General features: G+C 42.5%; 1 protein-coding gene across 1 annotated transcript in view; it reads left to right on the forward strand.

Annotated features, from left to right (window-relative positions):
• The first annotated feature begins 1,105 nt into the window (after window positions 1-1,105).
• The window catches only part of LOC311002080 (adhesion G protein-coupled receptor L3), a 224,850-nt gene continuing 202,887 nt past the window's right edge, over window positions 1,106-23,068 (forward strand). The window contains exon 1 of the mRNA XM_083993299.1: window positions 1,106-1,177. The gene's annotated coding sequence lies outside the window, so the exon portion shown is untranslated. The remainder of the gene's footprint in view (window positions 1,178-23,068) is intronic.

Consider the following 23,068-nt stretch of genomic DNA (forward strand, 5'->3'; position numbering starts at 1 on the left):
ACATGAATTCATTCACTTTTTTATATTTTGTTGTTGTTGTTGAAAACATTCCTCATTAAACCACACCATCTCATCTGCCACACCCAGAACACTGTGTGGTGTTTATCTTTCTTTCTTTTCTCTCCACTCATCTAAAATCTTCAGTCTGCTTATACTTGATTCAACTATTGATGGACAGCTCTTATACCAGTTGCATTTTCAAGAAACATTGAATCTTTTAGGAGAGAGATGCGGCGGATTTGGCATTAATATTGCAGCTATAGGGCGCACAGACAGAATGCAATATAACGCAGGTCTCCATTCCTCCAGCCCAAGGCGAGAGAATCTCGTGTAGGTAGGTGGAGAGAGGGGCTGGCTCTGGGTTTTGGTAGCATGTTATCTCGTGTTTGCTGCTAGGTGGAGCCCGAGTATACGGCGAGAGCGGCAATCCACATCCGAGATTTTCCTCTCACCTTTCACTGGCTCTCCAAAGCCTCTCTCGGTCCTCCATACAGAATTACTCCCAGCCAGTGCGCACAATTGGTTTGTCATAGTCGGCGGAGAGCTCAGTTTTTTCGGACCCAAACAACTTAGATCCTCTGCGGAGCTTTTTCTCTCAAGACGCCCCCCCTCTCCCTCCTCTTCCTCCTCTTCCTCCTCCTGCTCTTCTTTTTAAATTCTTCTGGATAGTCTTTTATTTTTATTTTTATATTATCTCTCTTTATTATTGTTATTATTATTACCACCATTGTGGTGCGTGAGAGAGCTTGAAGGCTGTTGGCGTTTTCATGGGACGTGATGTAGCCCCCGCACAGAAGGACGCCTCGTGCCATAAAGGGATGTAAGGGACAGTACCGTGGATACAACGCCAGGAACCTGCTGGGCTTTTTTTTTTTCCTCCTCCCGCGACACCACAACCAGGACTCGGGATTCTGGCCGCAGCAGCAGCAGCAGCAGATCAACCTCTTCCCCCTCAGAGAGGATATTCACCGGGAGCGACAGGAGAAACTATTTGGATTCGGTGTTGTCCGTCCATCCATCGCACGCAGCGCGTTAAAGGTTTACCCCGACGGGCTGGACAACAGACAGTTGAAATGATCGCCAACACTTTGGACGGAAGGACGTGAGCTGTAGCCGCTCGTTTTCCAGCAGCCGTTTGTCCTCCCTCCTCCCTCTCTCCCTCCAACCCCGAGCCTCGGTAAGTGTGATGTTCCTCAACAACAACAAAAACAACAAGAGTAGAAAACGCATCGGTTCGTTGTGTTGGTGCATATCCACACTGAGCTCGGCGCTCGGTTAAAGCTCATGAATGGAGCCACTGCAGCGGTGTGAGTCTCTGGACTAATGTCAGTCTTGGCATGCGCTCCCCACTCTTAATTACTTTAACTGGGCTTATCGATGCGTTCAGGTGTAATCAGCCCCCACGATCAAAAGCGCAGCATAGGCTATTGATAGCCAATATGAAAATTTCCAATTTCCCGTTGGACCAGTTCAAGCCATTCTGTTCAGAGAGTTACAGTGAATGAATGGTCCCTTTCCTCTCACATGGTGCTTAAAACAGTGTTTACTCCTCTAAAAGGGCTTTGCAGAGAACTTACCTATTGGATGCATGTACCTCTGAAGGAAGTTAGAGCATTTTGCAGTATTTAATTTTTTCCCCCAATCCCCTCCCCACCTTACCTTCCTAATTAAATTGAATATTCCTCTGTGACAAAGTCAGCAGCTGAGTGCAAAGCCTCATTTGTGGGGCTGAATCCAGAAATGTGATGCAGGCCTCTGTATGTATATATAAATATATATTGTCCTGTTGCAGTTTGTCTTTAGGAATCTACCACAGTGGATGGATGCACTGGTCTAAGCGTATACATTTTTCATGATAGGTCGACTATATGTGAAGAATAGAATATTGAAGTTAGAGGCTATGCAGAATTTTCATGTATATTTCACTGAGCAGCGCCTCGCAGTCCTTTGACTCTGAGGCATTTTTCTCCAAAAGTGCCAGTATCGGCTTTTTTTTTTCTTTGCAGCATGCCGTTGTGGGGGAAAAAAAACATAAATACTGCACAACAAATATCATTATTGAATGCACACATAGGGAAAGAGGGCCTTGCCTCTGCTGCTGAGGAAGACATGCTGTCCTGTGTCTGAGAGAGACGCAGGGTTGAGGGGCCACCGTACTGAACGCTTTGATGTGAGGACAGCACACTGTCTTTCAACATCAAAATCAAAGTGGAAAAGGTAACTAAGCCTCTCACTTTGAATTTCGTCTGAAGTTTTCTCGTCTCTGCCCAACGATTCCCTTCGTTTCCTATTAATCGTTTGGGATATGCTTCTATCTCTTGATTTCTTGTCTTCCTCCTCCTGGATATCATAGCAGCTGTGGACCTGCTGGTGATCTTTCATGAGTGGTTTTTCAGCCAGCGTTTGGCTTATTGTGTTTCAGTGGTGTGAATAACTTTTGTGTGATATCTGTCCCCCCCCCCTCCATGTAATTCACAATACCATCAAGATTGTTGTTGGTTGTATCCTTATCTGACAATTATATTCATTATGTCCCGGACTGCAGCACCATCTGTCACATAATCTGCATTGGTGCAAGTGCCCTCAAGCAGATGACACACACGCACACACACATGTACACGGAGACACACACACACACACACACACACACATGGAGACACACACACACACACACACACACACTCAGTTTCCTGTACCAACAGAGACATCCTTGACTTCCTTCTCCAGGGGGGAGACTCAAGGGGACATTTGATGCTTTCTGACTAAACACTGTTGTCGACCTGCGCTTTTTGTTTCAGTGCGACAACGAGCATTTTTGATTCAGCTAAACGCTGCTCCTCATGGAATATATTCTAGGCTATATTTATTATAACAGCAGTTGAACTTAGCGTCTGGTGTGATACCTGATGGGACGGCGCTGCATGAAAATAAAATAATTGTTCTCTTGCCTTTCTCTGAGCTGTTGCAGTCCATTATGGGAGGATAATGTGCTGTATGTGAGCCACGGTGGCACACACAGGTCGTCTTAGGTAAATAAACACAGCGAGATAGAGATGGATGGATGGAAGAAAAAATCAAAGCAGCTGATTCACACTGTATCCAGAATATATGAGACAGTTTGCGTCTCATTTTCTTACAGTTTAAGCCCAACACTTTGTGCTGGCACAGTCATTTCGTTCTAGTGTATTGTTTTTACACTAATATGGGTTAATTTGCTGCGCCCTTGTGGGTTTTCTTTGTTGGGTCATTTGTATTGTTCTTCACATGTAATCCCACTCTCTGTGACATTCCCCTTTTCTCACCCATTCATGTACTGGAGTTTTTTTTTTCCACAAAGTGAGTCTCTTTCAACTGGCATTTCCATTTATGTGATTTGATTTTTTTTTCTTTTTGGACACAATTGCCAGACAAGGGGGGTGGGCAATTTGCTGCTTCAGTATGAATGGAGGCACGGACCAATTTTGTTCATTAGTGCAGTTTATGTGGGGCACACCTAAAACGGCTCAGATTATGTACAGTGAAATCTTTTTTTTTTAACTGGTGTATCAATGCGGATAGCCATTCTTCAGAGTGTCGTATTGTCGGTCGCACACAAACACACACTCCATGTCGTGTTGTCTACGCCATGTGGGGGTAGTTGTGATAAATTGGAATAAATGAGACCCTCACTGTCATAATGCTGTGAATTCTCCTCTCTCCTCTAGTGGAAGCCGTGTTAAAAACTACGTCCAGATACCGTGACACTCCACCCTGGGCTGAAAAGCAGTGTAGCAGAGAATAAAACCCCCGTTTTTCTGTCTTTATCTAACTGCTTTGTCTGTAGTGATTTGGTGAGCCGCTGTACAACAGATTTGAACGCTCAAGGTCACACACGGCGCATGCTTTCCCCAGATGCAAGATTCATATTTCATCGCACCGAATATACAGTCATCTCTTTCAGGATCAAAGGCCGTGGATTGGTTGTGATTCACTTTTCATGTTCTTCCCTCCGCCCCGTGTGCGTTAACACTAATGAGGGAAATTATTTATTAGTGCTTTTGTTTGTCAGAGTCAAAAAAAACAACAACAAAAAAAATCATTGGGCAGTAGAGGTGGGGACAACAAAACATATTATTAGTACTGGAGAGTTAGCAATTACAGTTATAGGCTGTAGCAAGTGGTCTCCATGGCTACCACTCAGAGGCGCTTGAACGATATGCTGAAATCTCATTCCATTTATTTAGACGGATATTGCGACAGCGATATGAGTCATGAGTACTGGAAATTTCTGTACTTAATAAAAATGAATTTTCAAGCTATAAATGATAAAAGAATATATATAAGAATTATAGCTGCTGCGCAGCGATGGGTCGGGTCCGGGCTACTTTTGGGCAAATTTAGGCAATTCTGAGCAACAAACAGGAGAATAGGAAGACAAGACAGTTGACCTTATAATGTTCAATTTGCATCAGTTGAGGATTGAACCAACAACCTCGGGAACCAAAGACCATTGTCTATCGCACTGAGCTAATTGACAAGTGGCAGATCAACAGTGGCTTCACAAATTGAGTAAGCCATTCACTGTCGTGTAGGCAGATTTGAAACCACAGTAAAAAGAAAAATCAGTTTTTGAGGTAAAATAATGATATTTGTCAAACATCTACTATGAGTCTAAGATGTTAGGAGCCTTCGCGCATGGACCAGTCCAAGCTATTTGTTTGTTTTTTTTAAATTTAGAGGCTTGCTGTGATGCCACCATTAGGACAATTGTCTTGTGTTTCATATTGAGGTCAACTGACATTTTGATCTGTCATCATCATCATCACCCTTGCTGGGTCTCGAACTCACAACCTCTGACACCAAGAACCAGCTCCTAACTCGCTGAGCTAATTGGCTGGTAGTGAGACCTGCTGTGTAGCTTCATTTATCCACTCAGGGAGTCAGTGCCCAGGCAGCTGTTGTCAACGCAGATTTCAGAAAGTCAGAAATTCTATTATCTAAACAGAAATCTGTTAAAGCAGTACTAAAGAACTTTCAGTTTTGGTTGAGTTTGGCGGCGCCTGTGGACCAAAGCGGTAGTGTTTTGCCTGAAGGAAGACTCCATTTCCCATGAACACTAGCGTGAAGCCCTGTAAATATCCTGCATTAAAATTAACAAAAGACATCAAAACTAAGTTTCTGTATCCAGTGGATCATTTCAAAGTGAAAACACAAACATAATCCATTGCTAAAGTGCTGTTTTGCCTGTTCCCTCCTTGTTGTGACTCGCAAAAGTGAAAGTGAAGGAAGACTCCATTTCCCATGAACACTAGCGTGAGAGCAGTGTTCCTACCATGCTCCTCAAAGCTGCTTAGTGCCAGAGAAAGAGATACAGACCCCCTCAGGCCATGACAGAGGTGTCATTCAACTTGTTGTAAGTCGATGTATCATCACAAAAGTTATGAAAATATTTTATGAAGGTTGAAAAGTTCCTTAGTGTTGGTTTAATACATAAATTGCATTTAGACAGCAAAACAGCTTAAGGACATGTGACATTTTGATCCCTCATCATCATCATCATCATCACCCTTGCTGGGTCTCGAACTCACAATCTCTGACACCAAGAACCAGCTCCTAACTCACTGAGCTAATTGGCTGGTAGTGAGATCTGCTGTGTAGCTTCATTTATCCACTCAGGTGAGTCAGTGCCCGGGCAGCTGTTGTGATGAAATGGTCAAAATTTCAGAAATTCAGTCATCTAAACAAAAATCTGATAATACATAAATTGCATCTTGACAGCATGGAACTGTTGGTGATTTGTTTTTAATGATAAGTGTTTTGCTTCATAAGAGAAAATATTATGTTTATAAATTCCACTCTCACATTGACTGCAGTTGTTCCCATGAGAGCAGAATTCAAAATGTTCTAGAAAATTCAGTTTTTGAGATAAAATTCTGATATTTGCCAAACTTCATCAACCATGACTCCAGAATATTGTCATTTTTTTTCAGGAAGATTGAAAATGTATTTATCAAGAATTTGATGGTATATGTTTACAGTAGTGTTTATAGTCAAACGTTTTCATGCACTGTAGGCTCAATTTTTGCTTAATCAAAAATCCGAGAAACAAGTTTTGTGGAGGAGGGTCTGGAGATGCTCTGTAGCAAGTTTGGTGTCAATTGAGCAAAAATTGTGGGAGGAGATACATTTTAAAAGTTTTACAGTTATTGAAAAAAACAGAGTGATGGACTTCATAATTTGTAATAAGTTTAAGTGGACAAAAGTTTCAGCAGTATTGAGGCTACATTGTGGTGAAGTTTCAACTCTGTAGCATCTACCGTTGGTTTGGTAGGAATTTTTAAAGTTTTTAAATTTAAACGCTTATTGTGCCCCCCCTAGGAGGGGGGGGCACATGTCCTTGGAGTTGAGTGAATCTGGCATGGGACTGAACCTTTGTGCAAAGTTTGGTGAGTTTTCGCCCATGGGAAGTATGACTTCCTTGGAAGAAGAAAGAAAGAAAGAAAGAAAGAAGAAGAAGAAGAATTCCTAGGAATACAATAGTGTCCTGTCAGCTGCGCTGCCCGGACCCTAATAATGATGATGATGATGTAGTGTTTCCTGGGTCTGGACCCAACAAGCAGGTTCCTCTAGGTCTTGAGAATATGATTTGTGGGTGAAAGCATCTCTGTAGCACCACAATGCTTCATTTGGAAAGGTGTGTTGTGTTGTGTTGTGTTGTGTTGTGGATATGGCCAGATTACAGTTTTGATAATATTATTATTATGGAGTCTACAGTATTGCTGGCTTCAGGTCTCCCAGCCTCCACCCCTCCTGTTCACTTCAGTGCTAGGTACTGTGACTGCACGCGCTCCCTGTAGAGCTGAAACAATTAGTTGATTAATCAGTTAGTCATTTGAGAAATTTGCTGCTTTTTTGTCTTCCGTGATACAATTTGTTAGTGAAGTTTTGGAGTGCTGATGAGACAACACAAGTGAGATGAAGGCATTGTATTAGGCTGTGGGAAATCGTGATGACTGATGATTCATCAGCAGATTAAATCATGGTGTCTTGTGTCGGTGTGATGCTGCAGCTGGACTGGCTGGATATGAGTTCAGAGTCACTTGTTCAACTTGAAAACCAGCCACTACAAACACTGTGTGGAACTGGAGAGGTCATTAATTGCCCATCACTGTATTTAGTCAAATATTAAACTGCCAGGCTGCAGACGTCAGTGTCGCTCTCACATGTTTACAGTCTATTTAATAATTACTGATTATCTACATACGAGCCTTATCAGGACAAGTTAGCTTGGTTGACTTGAGGCCAAGGTTGCATAGATCCTGTAAAAACAAATCTCTGTTAAATCTCCTTTCACATGACATGACTGTTCTCATCAGATTAGACAGGTTTTTTTGACGTCTCATTGGCAGCCCTGCATGAGATCTTTGACAAGTTAGAAAATAAGGACACTGCAGAAGAGGAGTGTTCTGAATTCTTACAGAGGCTGTCACAATGATGGATTTGAAAACTTATTTTGCAGTCGAATGATTGTTTATCCCCACGGCTGGATGCTGACATGTTAAGCATCAGGAAAATATCTTCAGAGAAGAAAGATGATGCTTTATATTTGTTTGGCTGATTTGCTTCCCCCCCTGTGAATTTTAAAGGGACAATATGTAGTCATGTGTTTTTAGTTTCAAAGTTTCAAAAAACTCAAGATTATCAACAGATTTTGAGAAGCCATAACTTTTCTCTCTGCGGATATCTTCTGAAATTACCACGCAAACCAGCTAGCCTCATCCGACCCTGCCTTGTAATAATACCACACACCTCCAGAGGCTGTAGTGAGTCGCTCCTTCCTGATGTCATTTCACCACAACAGTTTCTTTGTGCAAAATCATAATTGTTGGTCTAACGCTAACTGAAGAAACAGTCAACCAGTTAAATATTAGACAACCAGGAAAACATTAGCACAAAACGCTAGTCCCCTTCTGCGCACCCTGAACAACAGGCACATACACAGGCCTGGTATCAGCTTAATGAATGTTTTGACGGTCCACCTATTTGGTGGCCTGCTGGGATTTGTCCTGACATGCCCAAAGGCCAGTCTGACTACGGCACAGGGGAGAGGGAGGAAACACAGAGTGTATCTGCCTGTTTCTCATGAGAGCGATGGATGATTTTCTGCTAGTCTGCTGCGCCTCTGTATGAATTTGACAATTGTCCTTCACACAGCAACTATAAATAATAGGTTGCTGTACATCAAGAGAAACCTTAAAGCCAGTCTGGCCTTGGTGGCAGAAAACACACTCGCTTATCAGCTCTAAACACAATTTATTATAATTTCTTTAAAAATTAAAAAAAAAAAAGATATTTAAACCTGTGGCAAAGCAGATAAGTCCGACCACCCACTGTATTGTATTCATGTTGTAGGCCAAATCTCACCCACTGCTGCACTGAGGCCCTTGGTTTTTTCGAATGTCCCAAAGAGCAGAGTTATCATGCTGTTAGGACTGAGACAGGTCAGTACGCGGGGGCCTTTTCTCTGGCAGGAATGTCACAAAAGAAGAAAAGCAAAAAGCTGAAAGTGAAAAAGAAAGCGTATGGCTGAGGAAAGGTCCTCGAGGTCTGTGCCTCTCAACACTTTAGCTGCCCTGTCTCATAAAGACCCTGGACACAAAGGTTTTGACACAAGCTTTCACAACCCCCTGAACACTGAAACTGCAGGAAATGGCTTTACAGTTGAGATGGAGACTTCAGCTGGTGCTTGATGGGAAAAAAACAAAACAATTAGTTCTACGATTCTGCACAGCTCTGTGAGTGACCTGAACGTTCCCGAGCATTTTAAGTTTAAACTTCAAAGAAATCAGTAGATAACTCGCTGAAAGTGACTTCTAAACTCGTGTGTTTTGCTAGAAATAGAGCACATGATGAAACCTTTGAATATTTATGGTCCAGAGGCTTGAGCACTTTTCTTTTTCTTTTTTTTTTGTGGAAGGATGTGAGTGTTTGGCATCAATAGTTTTTGAGTGTTTATCACAGCTCTGCATCTAACATCGGAACATAAAAGCTGAGTTTTGATATCTATAAAATGGAAAAGTACAAATGCAGCCTGATATCTGTGATAGGTAAAAAAAAAAAAAAAATCTACCGCTGCAATAATCTAAGAGGTTTGAAAAACATGGTGTGAGGCAATCATAGCTATCTGTGAAATATAGAGAGCAAAAGAAAAATCAACACTGTGTGCTCATCTCTCATTTCGGTGCCCAACCTTTGTTTCCAAAGTGCGTCTATTATTTGCCAGCATGATGATGGGGATTATCAAATTAATTCTGGCCCCCTTTTCTGTGTGCCTGGTTTACAACCAAAAAAAAAAGTGGTTAGGATGAGACCGAGAGGCTGTGTGGGGTATTGATGAGCCTCTTTAAATCACTAACGGATTTGCGGGGGATTTTATAGCACTCCAGTGAGTCTGTGGTGCGTTGAGGGGTAGGGTGAGGTCATGGAAATATTTCACTGGCTCTATCTCTTTGACTTGTAATCCTGACAACCAATAGGAATACAGTACAAGCATTGGGTTTAGGCAGGGATGCTACATCGTGTGGAAGTACAGTAGAAGATAAGATCATTGGTTGACCATGAAATCAAATCAGTTTGGGCTACAGCGTCTTTTTTTTTTTTTTTTTTTTTTTACACTGCTGCCTTCACAAAGCACGATACACAAAGCTTCGACCGTGTTTTGAATTCCACTTGCACACTGCTGTAATTTGTGCATTCAGTTTTAATAAAGGCCTGAAAGGCTGGTGGGTCAACAAGCTCAAGCTTATACGTTGCTGTGACCGGTGACAGTGTGGTTTGAAAAAATCAAAACCAAAGTTGTTGTAGGTTGCAGTTTTAATTATCTGCAAGCAAACCTTCCGTCCTTAATTTGACACTTAGTTCAGTTGTTCCTGGGGGGTTAAAACACTTAACGGGTGCATTTTAACAATCAACAACCTCCGCAGGCAGAAATACAAAAGCTGCGCGGCAGCAGGGGATGTGAGTGCAAAGAATTAACTAAGCTTGTGCAGATACAGATGTATATTTGTTTTATGAACTGAGATGCCAACTTTGTGTTGCAGGACGGATTCTCAGCATCTCTTTCAGATAAAAACCCACTGTAGTTTGTGCGACCGCCGAACAGTAGAGTAATCAAATCCATTTCTTTGACATTTTCAGGAATTATACCTGAGCTCCAACAAAGCAACTCGTTGTGCAACGTTGTTAACTCGAGCTTGGCTAAACTGACCCAAGGAAAATGAATTTTTAAGGCTGGAAGGGATACTTTCTCAGCTGGAGTGCAGATATGGAGCAAAAATGTCAACTTAGCATTTAAAACAATCCAAGCCACTCTTATGACCCTGTTGGTGGTGTTAAAAGGTATCCAAAAGCTATCAAACTGACAAAGCCTGACGGAGCCACAGTATATCAACCTCTTTACTACTCTGTAAAATCTGATACATTTGTCTATGTGCATTTTACAGTATGACACCAAGTTTTTTTGCAACAATATTGATGGCTTTCCTTTGTACAAAGGTTTTTTTTCCCCCACCGTGAACTTTAGACCAGTGAAGAGGATTCAAACAAAGATGCAATGCTTCTCTGAGGCCGAAGCTCTAAAAGAAGTTAATTTATGGCCTGTTTGGGAGGCAGGTTTGGGCCTGAATACATAATGAGGTAGTGCACCTGCAGCTGCATACAAATGAATGGAAATGACGGTTAGTATTTACGCCTCCCTAAACCACTGGGACCTCCTGATCTGACCACTAATTGGCCGGCGAAGAGAAATGAAGATAGCTTCCTTGTTCACAGGCTGCTGTATCTGCAAATATCAGCTGCAGATTTGCACATAGATCCCGGCTCACCAGTTGTCAGAAATGTGCGGCCACGACCGCAATGAAGCAAAAGAGGAATGTTCTTTATTCATGGGTTGCGTTTTTTTTTTATGTGATCATATTAGGTAGATGAGAGAATTGACATGAATAAACCTTTTAGTCGTGTCAAAACAATGCTCTGTAGAAATGAGGTGATATAAAGTAGTGCAGCTGCTTAGATTGGACAGCTTCTGAGATCATGGGCTCCTAGTTGCAGTCATGCTGAGCACCTTACCTCTCCTATGCAAAAGCCCCAGACTGACAAATGCATTGAATGTCTACACATAGCATCACCATTTAGATACATTTTGTACAAATGTTTTTTTTGTTTCTTTTTAGTCATGTTGTGGCTCTTTTGGACGTTCCGCCCGGCTCAGTTGTTCTGCATCTCTTTGTGGTTGTATGGTGTTGGTTTGTAGTTGTTCTGGGTCTTTTTACAGTTGTCTGTTTTTCTACAGACGGCCTGCGCACCAGAAGCTGCCTTCATCAGCTCATGTTGACTGAATAATTCCATTTCAGTGTTTCTTCCATATTTCATATTGTAAACAGTTTTCTCATCTGTACATAACATCTATTGCACATCTGCCCGTCCTGTGTGAGGGTCTAAGGGCAGAGGATGTTGTTATAATGCTACTGTATGTTTTTTTTTATTTCAATGTAAAGCCCTTTGAGACAAGCTATACAAATACATTTCATTTCATTTCAAACCTTTATTTATTCTCGAAAGGACATTGAGGTTTTACCCTCATTTGCAATGTCGTCGAGATCACAGCAATATTCAAAGCGAAACACAATGCACAGCACAAGTCACATATAGTTAGGATAAAACACAGTTACAAAAGTTAAATACATCTGATTCATATCAAAATTTAAAAACAGTTACAGGCTGTGGTAAAGAGGTTTGAGATGATATTTTTATAATGCTGATAGGATGGAGGAGCATTGATTTTAAGTATGAGTTGAAGATCGTTCCAGGAGGCAAGGGCAATAGGGCATCATAGCAAAATGCAGATTTACCAAGTTGAGTTTGTACCCGGGGGACTTTAAAAGTAAGCCAGTCATTGGAGCGAGTTGAATATGAACCTTGATTTAAATCTAACAGTTTTGTAATGTATGGTGGGAGTTTTTCCGTAATGGCGTTAAAGATGAAGAGATGTCAGTGATTGTTGCGTCTTTCTGACAGGGAAGACCAACCTACTTTTGTGTACAGATTACAATGATGAGTGCTATAACTATCGCCGGTAATGAATCTAAGAGCAGAGTGATAGACCACATCTAGAGGTGAAAGAGTTGAAAGGGCAGCATTCCTATAAATAATATCACCATAGTCCAAGACTGCTTCAACAATCCTCTTTCTGCAGATCATAGGGAAAATAGATTTATTTCTGAAATTTGTCTTGGTATCACTCTGTTGTCTGTCTTATATTTGTTTTGCATCCTTTAGTCATTCCTGGGCATCTCTTCAAAGTCATTTTGTGTCTTTGTAGTCATTTTGCATTCCAGTGAGGTCGTTTCACTTTCCGCGGAGAAACATCAACATTGACCTAAGACACCTTTAACCCTTTGTAACTGTCCAGTAATCCATCTGTTAGCTCATTGACTGACAAACACAAGTTTTAATGAGATTCCACTGCTTTTTTTGGAATAATATTCAATTTCAGATTTTTTTCATTCATGCCACACTCTCAGCCCTCCGGTACGAAATCTTCTGGTAATGGAACACAAAGCTTGAGTGCCTTGCAGAAATGTTGATTACAGTATCTTCATGTTTTTTAAATTAAAATACCATTTCCTCCTTCATACCTGATACGATTCACGGGAGGTAACAAGCCATTTTTGCTGGCAGATAATTACAACATTTTCACACAGGTGGAAAGCTCCACAATGAAGCGTTTCTACTCCGAACATGTGAGGCCTCTTCTCCTGCTTCTTGATTAAGAGGAGGAGTGTTTGTCATGCATTACACCGGGGTGTATTCGTCGACTTGATCAGAATCTGATTCCTCCGGTGACTTCAAAATGTATTGCAGCATTTCAGCATCTCCCTCTGTGCTTGTGACTTAGACCAGATTGATTTTCTTAATCGATAAGATAGGATTGGATTTAGGAGTGTGGGAGTAGGGGGGTGGGATCTGGCAGGAAGGACCGTCTCAACCAGCAGGCTCCTCAAGAGCACTCCTTTTTTTTTGCTCGTTCCCGTCTTTACCAGCGTGTGTTCGCGAGGAGCGGTGCATTTTAAATCTCGCCTGCTATCCTGCCTCATCTCAGGTTGGTATAATGACAGCAGAACTGTGTATACACTGGCAAATATAAACTTCCCTGCCAGCCCTTTGTCACCTCTGGAATGGAGATGACTGAATTGATGCACCGCCCCAGTGGAGCAAAACCGTTTAAATGACAACACATTTTTGTCTCACCTTGAACTTAATTGACTGCCTGAAAGCTGGCGTTTGAAAAGTGCTGACGGAACGACTTCTCTGGCTGTTCAGGAACGGCAGCTATTGACAGAGATGGTTTTGAGTTGTTTTCAGACTACTGTGGCACCTGAACGCATCCCTAGAACACATATGTAAGGATGCACATACGCTACGCCGCATTATGGACAGTCCATGTCACGCATATTACTCCTAATAGGCTTAATGTCTGTATGCATTAGTATGTGTTGCATTTCTGCAGGGAGGAGAAGTGGTAGATGTGCCCCTTGCTATTCAAGGGGGAATTAAAAAACATGCATCATTATTTAGTCACAGTTCTTGCAGGTTGGCTTTAGGAATAAAAATATCTCATTTTACTCCCATTTAGTCACAAGAAGCAGTTGTTAACAAGCCACATGATGACAAGTGGGTTGATGACCCAACTGTCCACCAGTGTCTCTGTCAGTCTTGACAGCTGGAGGACTGGGTAGCAGTTACGCTGTCACTGGAAAAGACCGGCCACCCCCTTCATCCTCTCCCCCCCCTCATCCCGTCCACTTTGTACGTTGGTCTTGCCTGTGATGCTGAGCCTCCGCGGCGCAACGGTGGCAACTGTGGGATTTCTTCGAGGGGAGCCACAAGACTGTAATCAGTCATTATGTCAGAAGCGATCCCCGTGAGCCCCGCCGCAGCTCATTCAGCCAAATAATAAGCAGCCCATAACAGCGCCGGCGTGCAGGCAGCAACCGGAGGCCCCACGGGCGGCGAGCTGGGTGGGGGGTGGGGGGGCTTTCCACTTCTGGTCTGCCTACACGGGGACGTCACCTTGGTTGAAGGGCTGGGATGGAGCGTTCGGTACGGCGGGGCTGCAGGTTTTTGGCTGTTGTTCAGAGCTCTCCCTTCTGTTAAGGGCAAACGCACCTTGAGGCGCTAACGGGGATTGTGTGGCATCAGTCGAGAAAATGATCCTCATTGTCCGACCGCATGAGCAAAAGAGTCCCGTAGACAATACAGATCAGGTAGCGCCGTGGCAACACTGACCTCCAGCACTGACACATTCTGATAGCTTTATCTAGCGCTTCAATATGTTTCTTTTTCTAAAGGATACACATGTGGAAAGGTTTGTCTTGTTTACCAGTAAGCAGGTTGTGTAAATGCCATGGAAACTAATGAAATAGTATGTCCATGACCTATTGATAATATCTAAAAGAATGATATATCCTCTATTAGGGATGCACATTTAGAATTTTTTTTCCGATAACCGATGCTCGTTAACCGAATATTAAGTTTAAAGAGACCCCGAGGAGTTTGTATTTGGTTATAAAAGAGTCTCATATTGATGTGGATGAATCTACGTTACCCACTTGTTAATGGGTTAATTTTCGATAAATATATCGTTTTGTCTTTATAGTTATATTGATATTATTATTTAGTGGTTGGCTCACCCAGCACTTCCTACTTTCGGTTTTGCGGACGCTGCCCGGCGGTTCATGGGAATAACGCCGCTGGATCGTCATTTATAGTCAGAACTGAATCGTCTTCCAACCTCCGACTTTCATTCTTGTTGAATGAAAACATTCCTTTAAATGTTAAATGTTTTCACTTGCGTCTGTCTTGCCCTGGTCCAAGAATTTCACCGTGCGCGCGGAGGCTCATGGGAAATGTAGTGTGAAAACACTTTGCTTTCCAAAACTCCTCGTAGTCACTTTAACACACACGTGCTCTGCCTGATCATGCTCATATGGAGGTTAGATCGTCCAATATTGAATAGTTTTCATACAAAGTGCAGCCAAACACCAGACTGAAGAGAGAGGAGCAGCTGGTCTGTGGAGCTGCAGGTGAACCGGCTGAAGGGGACAGTGACAACCCTTTTTTTTTTTTTTTCTCCGCGCAGCTCTGTTGTTACGCCCTGTGAAACTTTTTTTTCCTGGGAGATATGACTGAAGGCCCGTGGAAGACTGAAGACACGCCCACATGAGTTAACGACAGAAGGAGCTAATAATAAAAAATGAGAAAAAATGGTAGTATTAATCGGTCAAAGTTCTTGTCATCGATTAACGGTTAAACTGTTAATCATGTGCATCCCTATCTTCTCCTATATGACAATGTTATAAGCCATGGGATGTGAATGAGCTTGGTTTCAGCATCTCTATAGACATTTTTGCACCATTAAATCAGTAGAAGAGCACAACAAAACTGCTGACATTGAAATATTGACCTAAGAAAACACCTCCCACTTGCAAGCCCCGTTCTTTCTCCCCCCTCCACCCTCATGGAGTTTTGTCATTCCATAACAAGGGTCACAGTCTCCCATTGTCTCACTCTGGCATTCCTGGGCACCGTGGTATTGACTGGTTCTGCTGGGGGAGCGGTGCCATATAACATCCATACATCATTGGTAAGACAGGAGTGACAGACAGACAGTGGGAGTTGAGATGTCAGATCCTCTTCTCCAGTCAACTGACATCCACTCCCTTCCTGTTCCTCACAGTGATACTCTATCTTCTGACAGAGGCTGCATTGATAGCTGCAGTCGCCGCTTCCGCACCTCTCCAGTCCACTTGACGAGCTCCTGATATACATTTTTTTATGGTGGATGGTGCAGGAATAATTCGGCTCCCAATTAATGTTTTTTTTTCCGCTTTAAAGGTTCCCAAGCAGCTCAGAACACAGTCATCGACTGCCACAGTGTAATTGGTTCGCTACTGTATGCATGCAAAGATTGATAGCTAGATTAATCTCATCAAAATGTTAAGCTTTTATAATCTTCTCATGGACCCCTTTTACCTTCTCATACATAATAAATGTTGCTAAAAGTCAGCGCGACATAGGGCACGTAGCTTAACACAGTAGCATACTAGTTCCACTTGGAAAATATAAAACTACAGCATGCCACTAGACAATGAGCTCACTCAGGTCAGTGTAGGGCAAGCCTTTATGGAATTTCTGCCCATAATGATTAATAAGGTAGGTGTAGTTGCAGCCGGAGAAGTCATCAGTGGAATGCTGGAGTAAAGCAGATATCTGTAATCTGCTTTCATTACACCTGTGCATGCAGTTTCTCTTTCTTATTGTATTGTTCTGTTTTTTCTCCCCTATGTGCGATGCACTCTCTACAAATGAGCAGCCTATTATTAATTGGTATTGACAACAAGGAACGCTCCGCTCCACTATTTCCTATCGGCTCAGTCTCCACTGAGGGGTATCGGAAAGCCGAGGAGAGTCAATCCAGCGCTTTTGACGGCTGCCGACCAAAGGTCCATTTAGCAGGGGGGGGGGGGGTTCTGTTGTCACTCATGAGCACTTTAAAAGGTTAGGCTCCTGTAATCTTGTTTATGTTTTTGGTCAGTAGTAAGCCCCCCCCCTAAGCCAGCTTTGTGTCAAACACAGCTGGAAAGGCCTTTACAATTTCACCGGAGCAGAAATAATTGGTCCAGCAGCTTGGATGCAGCCATGACACACAGGTAATTTGCTAATTTCTGTCTCTCAGCTGGTGTTATCAGTGCAGTTTTCAGAAAGTGTGTAAAAATGATTCTGGCTCTTCATGTTGCTTTGGTAGAAATGGAAATTAAATGGGCTTTGATTTGGGTCTCTGTGCCAATAGCTTCAAGCCATGATCCCCTATTGTTTGATTGTATCTTCAAATGGGAAAATCAAATTGTGATAGTATAATAATTAAACACATTAACCCCCCAAATCTTTGTTGTCTTAACCTATTTCTCATATGTTTCTGTTTGTACAAACAAACCGCTCAATGATTTCAGTAGCACAATCTTCAGCAGTGTGAGTCCTGTTTACATGTTGCCATAACAATCCAAACAGGCACCTTTTCCCCTGAATTTAGCCCTGATGACTTTGAGTCAGGCCACCTCCAAGCTGACGGAGAAATCTGGATTGGAAAGTCCGTCGAAGCCACTTTTAATTATACTGCCAGCAAAGGATGAAATTGACCAGGAATGAAGTGCTTTTTGTTCATCGATTTTTTCTCTCGCATCTTTGGACGCACCGAAGAGAGGGAGAGACAATTGTAACCTTCTCCATCACTGCACTGCAGACAAACAATGGAGGGGGGGTGGGGGGCATTGGTCCACGCTTGGCCATTTTCTTCGGCTTTCTCTTTAATACAATGAGAGCATGTACATCAAACCATCCTTCTCATCTAATTAGAGAATGCCATTGAACCAAACTCAGGCACTGGGGCCGGTCTGGACAGAGGCCACACAGCCACTTTACCTTGAGAGAGTTGGGATGGTTTCTGTGATCTGTTGTGACATCTGACAAACCTTGACCAACCTTTGGTGTGGATTTTTGTAACTTGCATGACAAGGTGTGGCAAGACTTGTGGATGGGTCCTTTAAGCTCTTCCTACAGATTTTCCCCTGAGGATTTAGGCCCATTTCAGGCGCTGTTCCAGTGGTCTTAAGCCTTTATTGCGGCAGAATCTTTTCTCACCTGGGTATCGGGAGAGTGACTGCCACCTTGATTGCCCTCGGGTCCCCGCAGGTTTCCTGTCCGACTCGGCTACCTCAAATGGCACCGGACTATAAAAAGATCAGTTTCTTTGGAAACAGATGACAGCCCGGCTTTTGTTGGCTTGTTTTGAGATTACGCTTCCTCCCTTTTCTTCCTCCTCCTTTTCTTGAGAACTTCCCCTGACCGAAAGCTTTGCACAGTCACACCAGCAGATGCGACAATTCGTCATGCATAAGAAACCCCACTCCGGCGGCCATCTGTCTACTTGTGTCTGTTACCATGCACCGGCAGTTTGTTTTCAAATGCCCATATACAATTTTAATGGCATGAAGAATATGCTGAACCAATCTCATGACCTCTGAACCTGATTCTAAAATCTCATTTGTGACCTATACGTGACCTAAGTAACAGAAACCAGAAAAATGCTGACTGTCACCATGTATAGGTTCTGAGAGTTGAGGAAAGGATTGCCATTTGGTGGCCTGCTATACTGTTACCTCCACTGGATAGCTGGAATGAATTATTATGCCCAGTTAAAATGAAATTTGACTCCTGACCTGATTCTTAAATGGCCCAACAAAAACAACATACCATAACAGGTAAAAGCAAAGAGGTCAGAGGGATCGCTTTAATAACCAAATTCAGCAGCCTTTTCTCCATTTCACCCTGTCATCCAGGAATAAGAATGCATAAATATAATGTAACATGGTGTAAAACGCGACCAATGCTGTTTCCAGACAAGAGCATTAGTATTGGCCGATTCTTCAAAAACCTGGATTATATTTGGCTTTCTATAACATTTCTACATGGTAAAGGTTAGGAAAAGATTGTGATTCATGTAAATAAACTGTTGGCGATAGGAAACTAAAGCATCTGCTTGAGGGGATGGTAATGGTTAAGCAGTTACAAAAGTAAGGCATGGTTAGGGACGTTGATACCGTTAATAAACATGGTCAGTTGTGTGTCTACAAGCGGGGGTTAACTTGACATGACAGTCAGTCATTCTATACACCTACTCCACTTGGCTTCTGAAAGGCTACACTACTTCCTGCTTTGTCACTGGACATAAATTATAGTTCATTCCAGTATTTTAGGACATTATTCCTAAAGTACAAATTCTTGTTGTTGTCTTGTTTAAAATATGTTCAAATTAGAAAATAACAACAAGAAGATTTTTGGAACATTCAAAACAAATTAAAATCTAAGTTTCCACTAGTGTGAAGTCGAACCCTTAGCACTGGTAACCACAGCAGACTGCTGCTTACCATTATGGTTGTTTCTGGTTTCTTCTCCCACCCCCACCTCGTTTTTTTCCCTTTGCATAGTCTGTTCAGATGACTATATTTGAGGTATCTGGTGAGAGTCTTGACGTGGGAGGTGGGATATGGGCTTCATGGCTGCATTTACAGTGTTATATAAAGGATATCCATACCTTGTTCTGTATGTAGTTCAAAACATCCAAGCTTTTTACTCCACCTTTCTTCTATTCAGCCCTTTCGTGTAATTTATAGCATGAACACACAGTTCCCCCCCCTCCTCACAGCGGCCATTCATTAACAAGGATAGCTACTGCTTCCTTCCCCATCCATTCACGTCAGTCCCATTTGCTCATTGAATGTGACTCATCGAGAATATGACCCTTATCGCTGGCTGCGCCCGCGAAGAATTGAACACCTATCCACAGCCCATACTGTGACATTAAAGCAGTCGATGGCCACATGCTATCACATCAGCCTCTAGCATGAATTAATGCAGTGCAGGCTTTCAGTGATAGAAAGATGTCTATCATTCTTTGCTGAGCCTTTTCCCTCCTCAGGGCTACGTGTTTAATATGACTCTACAAATGTGATTTAGTGGCCAGATAGCCTTGGGACTCAAGAGGTCACAGCTCCACAGACCTGTGGTGTGTACTGTAGTATGTGGCAACAGTGTGTGTGGGGTAAGGTTATCTCGCTGGTGCTGGATAAGTTGTGGAACTAGATGTAGCATAAGAAATTCCTGCAGATAAAGTGTGGATGGGGTGAAGGTTTATGGAGCAACCACCATTGCTTTTAGCTTCACGTGCAAAAAAACGGCGCCATTTCCTGCAGTTTCCTTCACCTGTGATAATTTGTTGCCGATCCCTTTGAGCATCCTGCATCCTCTCACGGAGCATCAAATTCCTACGACGCGTATTGCCTCAACTCTTCATCCCGCCCTGTCTATATTCATCCTCGATTCAATTACTTTTTGGTTTCAGCAGAGACTCGCTCTATACTATATTGCTCTCCGATGCGTGTCGCTACCCCACAGATTTATGTCGGAGCTGAAGGATGGCTGTCCAATTTTCTGCTTGGATAGCAGTGCTGGTGGCATTGTGTGTGTTTTAAAAGCTCTTGCCGGACGCGCGTTAAGGACGTATGGACCATACAGACATGTAATTCTTCAAGCCACTGGCCATTTCTGTCACATCCTGCAATTAGGTTGTGTATAGCAGTGATTTGTCGTGTTGAATGAAAAACTTAGTATGAGTATATAGGTGCATGTTTGTGTGCATTGGTATGCATCGGGCCGTATTTGTTCAGTTACTGCATCTAAGTACTTAAATGATAAGATGGAAAAAATAAAAATAAAAAACAACTTTTTATGCTCACTGGTTATTAATTTCAGAGATAATATAAAATTGTACCACCTCAGTGGTCACTTTGTTCATCCTTGTAAATAAGGAATGTAAATAAATTAGAAATTAGTCAAAGTGGTTACATTTGTTGTTTTTAACTTTACCAAAATAAATGATGGTGGAAATTGTTTTTTAGTGCTTTTTTTTTTTTCCATTCAGTGTTTTTCCTTTAGCACCGATTTGCCACATACTGTAGATAAAAACAGGACTCTGCTACATTATCAGTGTAATTCCAAAGTGTCTCCACGCTTGGCCGGTATGACTCGCCTCTGTTCGCCCATTACACACCATAGCTCCACATAAAAGCCTCAGCATCAGGTATCTCAGAAGACTCCGACTCCGTCCACAGAAGTAACTGCTGGCAACATAAATCCGTCACATACCGGTGGACATCCAGCCAGCATGGGGTCACACAGCCCATTACTGTGTTGATGCAGTTATGGTTATGTCTTTCTTTGTAGTCACAGTGAAAGGTTGACGTGCCCCCAGATGACCGCCCCCACGCCCCCCTCCCTCCTCCCTCCTCACGGGGGTCCTGCGATATCTCGCTTGTCTCCTTCCAGGCCTGAATGGGCACATTGTGCCGCTGCTCCCAGACCACTAGCTCCTCCACACACCTGTCAAGCCTTGTCCTTGGCGCCTTGGGTGCTGAGAAACTCCAGAGCCCCCCCGCCGCACACATGGTCACTGAACCCCACACGCACCCACGCACTGCACTGCACACAAACGCAGTCGTATGTGCACAAATGATCGCATGTGGTTATGCAGACTGATGGAACGACACAGATATGTATACACATGCAGATATGAGACATGCACAAATCACATAAACAGAGCGTGCATACACACCTCAGCACACACACACACACAAAGACTTGAGTTTATTGGAAACACACCTCACTCCCCTCGCCTATGCCAAGGTTATATTCAGTGTGCAGGTCGGCCTCAGAATTCAGAAGGGGTCAAGTTCCATATTTGTCAGGTTGGGGAGGGCAAGGGCACAGGAGGTTGGCTGGGTTGCACATGCTCGCACATGGAAACAGGACTGAGAAGTAAACCGTAACTCGATCCACGTCTTCAATCAGTTGCAGATTTTCTGTTTTGAAGTTGAGGGGGAGAGCGTTGAAGGCTCACATACAGAACATATGTGTGCTTTACATCAGGACTGAAGTGAGAATCCATCAGATAGCATTTTAAAGACTAGTTCAACCACGGGATGATTTCTGTATCAAAACAACAATAACCACAATTTTGATCAAACCATAGCTGTTTGTTAGAATAACAAAAATGCCACAAATGATTTGTGGTTAGAGCTCCTGGATTGTGAATATAACTGGTTTCCTTAGTCTCTTGTGATAATGGAATGAATATTTTTGGATTTTGAACCATTGGGTGCTTGAAAAACAGACACCTTAAAATCTTTTGGGATGTCAGTATTATGGAGATTTGTCATTATTATTTTATCAAATTTTATAAACCAAACTGATACTAAAACTTGAAAATAAACAAAACCATCAGTTGTTGCAGCCATCAATCTTTGGAACTAGTGTTGTCAGAGAATAATAACAAATACTTGAAGGTTCTCCACAAAGCAACAGTTTGTAACTTTTCCCTGTCGTCCATCATTATAAAACCAAATCCCTTTAAGTTTTTTAACAGTTTTTTTTTCAGTCAAAATAAGTAAGACGACGGCACTCTGGGACCATACACCGAAACTTCTTCTCAGACATTTAATAAACTCAATACCCTCTGGGTTAGTCTGAAAAAAATATTTGATATTTGATTTAAGAAAGAAAAAAAATTAGCTGCAAATGACTTTCTGTCAAATCTGTGTCAAAGAGACATTGTTTGTATTGTCATTTCTAAGAGCAGTATATAACTCACAGCCCATCGAAGGTAATCCTTTTTTCTGATATCTGCAGCATCTCACCACAGGCAGATCCTCTCTCTCTCTCTCTGTCTCCCTGGCCTTGGCCGGTAACCCTTCACAGAACAAATGGGACTCCGTGTGGTGTTATCATCAAAGGAGAAAAAAAAAAAAGCTAAACGGCTGATTGTACATGCACACAACGTGCACCCTCGTGAAGGACCTATGGTGTCAAGTCCCACTTGTGTCACCCATACAATTTTCCCCTCTATTGACTTTTATGTTCTCCTGCAAGGTTGGTCATCGTGGCGGGAATATGTATGTATTCCAAATAAAGACAAGCGTGATTATCATAATGATATTCCCCCGCTAAGGTAAACAGCTCTGTGGCCCCAGCAGAGGAGAAAATTGCCGTGTGAATGTATGGCATCCTGACAGCTTCTTTTCTGACGATACATTTCATGCATTTAGTATTGGGGCGTGATAAACATAAAGCCTTTTAAGTATTGACTTTGAGCTCGGATTGCTGGTGAGATCATGTGATAACAGAAAATCCCCGTTCTGGCTGGGAAAAAGCAATCTAGGGCCCGAGGACTACAAAAACACGATATTTACATAAATATTCAAACACATGAGCTCGCATACACCCACGTATGAAATTTTAAAAAGGAGGTGCTGTGTACCACTTTAGCTGAATGCATTATTCTGGGGGGCTGTGTGTCTTCATGGCTGCTTTTTTATTTTTTTTATCCTTCCACAGACACAAACAAATGGACACATGCATG

The sequence above is a fragment of the Trachurus trachurus genome (genome assembly GCF_905171665.1).
Source record: "Trachurus trachurus genome assembly, chromosome: 18".
NCBI classification, from domain to species: domain Eukaryota; kingdom Metazoa; phylum Chordata; class Actinopteri; order Carangiformes; family Carangidae; genus Trachurus; species Trachurus trachurus.